This window comes from Pocillopora verrucosa, unplaced genomic scaffold (genome assembly GCF_036669915.1).
Source record: "Pocillopora verrucosa isolate sample1 unplaced genomic scaffold, ASM3666991v2 scaffold_48, whole genome shotgun sequence".
NCBI lineage: Eukaryota > Metazoa > Cnidaria > Anthozoa > Scleractinia > Pocilloporidae > Pocillopora > Pocillopora verrucosa.
Genome location: NW_027078186.1, coordinates 54,022 through 58,391, shown reverse-complemented (window position 1 = coordinate 58,391; position 4,370 = coordinate 54,022). Strand labels below are relative to the sequence as shown.

General features: G+C 48.1%; 2 non-coding genes and 1 pseudogene across 2 annotated transcripts; 1 reads left to right on the top strand and 2 right to left on the bottom strand.

The window, feature by feature from the left end:
* The first annotated feature begins 509 nt into the window (after positions 1–509).
* On the top strand, positions 510–628 carry LOC136278745 (5S ribosomal RNA). Its single transcript, XR_010716515.1, has one exon. It is a non-coding gene; the product is annotated as a 5S ribosomal RNA (ribosomal RNA).
* A 981-nt stretch (positions 629–1,609) lies between these two features.
* LOC136278777 (U1 spliceosomal RNA) lies at positions 1,610–1,773 on the bottom strand. Its single transcript, XR_010716546.1, has one exon. It is a non-coding gene; the product is annotated as a U1 spliceosomal RNA (small nuclear RNA).
* Positions 1,774–4,244: 2,471 nt separating this feature from the next.
* LOC136278725 (U2 spliceosomal RNA) lies at positions 4,245–4,370 on the bottom strand (annotated as a pseudogene).

The following is a 4,370-nucleotide window of genomic DNA, read 5'->3' as shown; positions in this document are numbered from 1 at the left end:
GATGCCGAAGCATGCCCTGGGTGAGGGGGGTGGTCGAGGGATCCTTCCCACGGTTTATGGTGGATAGTAGCAGGTCGCCCCCACAAGCCCTTGCGAGTCCCGCAGACGGTCCCAGAGGCTGACCCGTTTGGTATCTCCTCACTGTAAGATTTTAAAGCCAGATACACGCACCTACGGAGCTAAAACATTGTATAATAGGTTTTTAGGACACGTTATGTCTCTTGGGACCCCTCCCTCCCCTCCCTAGGGAATAGTGCTTCAAATCGATGCTCCTCAATGTGTTAACTGGGTTGAGGAAAATACATTAGGGTTAGGTAACGACTTCGGGGTTAGGGTAACCATTTCTTAGGGTTAGGGTAACAATTTCTTAGGGTTAGAGTATCGATTTCTTAGGGTTAGAGTAACGAAACTAGGGCTTTAGAATTTCAAATTCGCCTACACTCAGGGATGTGGCCGCTTTACAGCCTGAACCTGGCCGATAACAAGCAGAATTTCGACCCCATTTCCTCGTCTACGACCATACCACAGGGAAAGCACCGGTTCTCGTCCGATCACCGAAGTTAAGCCCTGTCGGGCGGGGTTAGTACTTGGATGGGTGACCGCCTGGGAATACCCCGTGTTGTAGGCTTCAATTTTTTGTCTTGCGAACATCTCTAAACGTTTTATCCCAATAAATAGCTCTCCATACACCACAATTTCACATAGAGAGCCGTAGGTGAGTGAGGAACAAAATCAAAGCAAAAAACGAGGGGGGGAAACACCTTTTTGTCAAAAATCGGCCAGCTAATGGCGAAAACTCTAGTGCGATCGACTTTTCTTACAGAGCGCGCGCGAGCGAGTGAGCACGCGCGAGATGAACAGTTTATGATGTCAAATTCTACTTCTGTGATATCAAATCATTCCAATAACGAACGAAAAAATGAATAGGAAAAAAACGCACACTTCTGAGACGCAGTTTTAAGCCATCGTGACGTGGCAAAACACTCGCACACTTCCAAGAGGAGGCGCGCGAAAAACGGCACTGAAAGTCGACAATGGTTGGATTCAGACTGCAAACGAATCGGGAAAAAGGTTCGATACTTTTACTACTCTGCTAGTTTGTTTCCTTCCCTCGTTCATTCGTTCACTCGCTTGCTCGCACAAAGGATACACTAACGATAGCAATAGCATTTCTAAAAGCGGCTCCAGTGACAATAAAACCGCTCAAAAGGTTCAAAGTGTACTCACGGTCCAAGTCGAATGCCCTTCTATGCTCGCTCGCTCGGTCGATCGGCCGTTTGGTTTCCTTTCATTTCCTTTCCCTTCGCGCGCATAGCACAGCACGGCACGGCACGCACAACCTGCAAATACAAACGAACAGGACTTTACACACAATAGAGCAGACAGGCCTTGAACAAAAACAGCCAGCAAAGTTACGCACCGCCCCGAAACTCACCTTGTTTCCTTCCTCCAGTCTCTCCAATGCACTTCTACCCCTCCAAACGTGCCAACACCTTGGCCAGTTGTGCGTCCTTTGCTTTCTTTGCAAGTCTACCGGTCCACTGCAAAAGCAAAAATACCCTCGATAGTCAGTAAGAGGGCCATATAGACATAGTTTGGATGACTTTTGCGGGGACGAGCGCGAACGCAGGTCCCCACTACCAGAAATTATACGCTCGAGTTACCCACATTTGGGGTAATCGCAAGGGTCAACCCAGTCGAAGTGCAATGAAAGGGCCTCGCCTTGAGAGGACTGCCTCCTTGATCACAGTACCTCCCGCGTCAGGTAAGTTTTTTATATTTAAGGTGAACGGCCAGGCTCCCGTGAGGGCGGTGCAATGCCTGCCGATCTCAGACCTAATCCAACCCATGGCTGAAAGTGCAATGCCTTAGGGTTGGGTCCACCATAAACCGAGGGCCACCAGACACCAACTTCGTTGGGGAATCGAACCCCACCTCGCAAACATTGAACACACTCACACCCAAAAATTGAACACGCCCACTCCAAAACAAACGAACAAAAACGGATACAAAAACATAGAAAAACTATTATTTACAATATTACATTATTTAAAACCAGGACTTAAATACTTTATTCACATATTATTTACTTAGATAGTATTGTTTACTAATATTTACTACAATTTCTTCCTACATTTCGGAACTCCCACAACAGAAGGGGGGCAGAACGCTTCAGCAGCTCTGCAGCAAGAACTGCAGCAGTAGGGACCACAGGACGAGACTTAGAAACGCCATCATTTACAACATTAATTACACTATTATCCACATTGGTACTGGTAAAATTACAAACTGTGGCCTTCTTAACCCACAAAGCCTTGGCGGGAAGCCTCCGACATTGCCGACCATTGAGGTCCACAAACTCCACACACAAAACGTTATCATGCTCCGTAGGACCAATCTGGTCAACAAGAGAGCCCCTGAAACCAATCAAAAAGGAAGGGTCCCCCTGTACTTCAAGAAGATACTGCGCAAAACCCACTTCAGACTGCTCACCACTCGTATCCACTCTAGCGATACGAAGAAGATTTGGATCCACACTGAGAGACACCCCATTTTCCAAAACTACCGACACCAACTCCAAAAATCCGTAGGGAAACCTCACGCACCCTCATATCCCTGTAGGACAGAACAAAGGCTTGATCCTTAGAACAGCGGCATAACTCATCCCGATACCACTTCAAAACCTTCCTACGAATAACAGAATCTGCGGGGGTCTGCACATCCTCAGTCACTACAGGGACCGGGGGGGCTAGCCCCAACTCAACAGGAGCACTAACTCGACTAGGGACAGGAACAGGGGTACTAACAGCAACCTCATCCTCCACATTAGCATCCACAGCATCCTCAATCGTATCCGAAACCTCATTCTCCACAACCCCATCTTCAACCACACCCTCGACTACATCCTCATCATCCTCATCCGAAACCACATTCTCCACAACCACATCTTCAACCGCACCCTCAATCACATCCACAACCACACCCTTATCCAAACCGGCAGAACTTTCAGAGACAACAGGCACAACAGTCCCAGAGGGGTCAGGGACCGCCTCAGGGACAGCTGCCTCTGTTGGAACAACAGACTGACCCCACGGCCGGACACACGCATGCGCTTTGTGGTCTGGGGAACCACACCTTCTACATTTTCCGTTGAACTGGCAATCTGCGGCCTTATGGCCATTAACTTTACATATCTGGCAGAACGGAGGGATACCCCTATACCAAACCCGCACAGGATAGTCGTCAATGCGGAACTCAGCAGGGACTGGATCCGATAATAACATCCTAAGAATCCGTGACCCAGTTAGAAGGCCCGGAATTCCTGAAAAATTCTGGTGCTTAATACTGATAACTTCTCCGTATTTTCTTAGCTCATCACAGATCAGAGCATCGTCACCTTCGGCAGGAAAATAGTGTACATACACAAAAGACGGCGGCTTATCAGAAGACGTCACACTAAGATCGTGCCCATCCAACGCCAGTGAACCCATACGCACAAATTCTTCTTTGTCTGAGACATTCTTAAAAGTAATACGAATCAAGCCCCTAGGGCAAAACTGAATGGCAGAAAGCCTTTCAAAATCAATATGCTCCCTAAGGAGAGCCATCACACGGTCCTTATCATAATTAGCCAACATCACTGACGCGTGAATCACGCACGTCCTGACACACTCAACACCCATGGCAAAAACAAACAACCCAAAAGTGGATGGGTGACCCGAAAAAACGGCAAAACCTGTGAGCTGGCAAAATACCACACTCAACAGGCCAAAAAAGCCAAGAAGAAAAGCCAATCCAGCCCAAGACTGGAAAAACAACCAGAGACTGGCTACCCCAGGTTACGGCAAGGAGCCGAGCATGAGTCCCTGGGAGGGTCACCAGAAAAAAACAGCCAAACCAGAACACAATAATACTTACAAAAAATCCTGCTTCTTTAATCCAAAGACACTTGTGAATCCACGAATCCACGCGCGATACTATAACGCAGGCAAAACCCGCGTCAGGTAAGTATGCTTTTTCAGCGTCTGCCCTCGGTGAAAAAATCCACTTACCCCTAGGTCCTTGTGGTAGTGCTTTGCGCACTTCAGAAAACGTAGGCCAGCGGCCGTTCCTGCCATTGTCTGTTGTCTGAATTATCATCCCTCTTTCACCTCTTCCCCCTCTAAGGGCGGGCGGGGCTCCTGTAAACATAAAAGAATGCTATACCGTTGACTTTGTTTTGGATTGAATGTGTCTTCCCCAGAGGGAAGTGGGCCGCACTCGGAGGTAGTGCTATACCGAGGCAACCCGTGGCTGGGACGAGGCAAGCCTCTTTTCCACAGCCCAGTTCCAAAAATCAGTTTAATATATGAGCTGCTCAATGAGCAGCG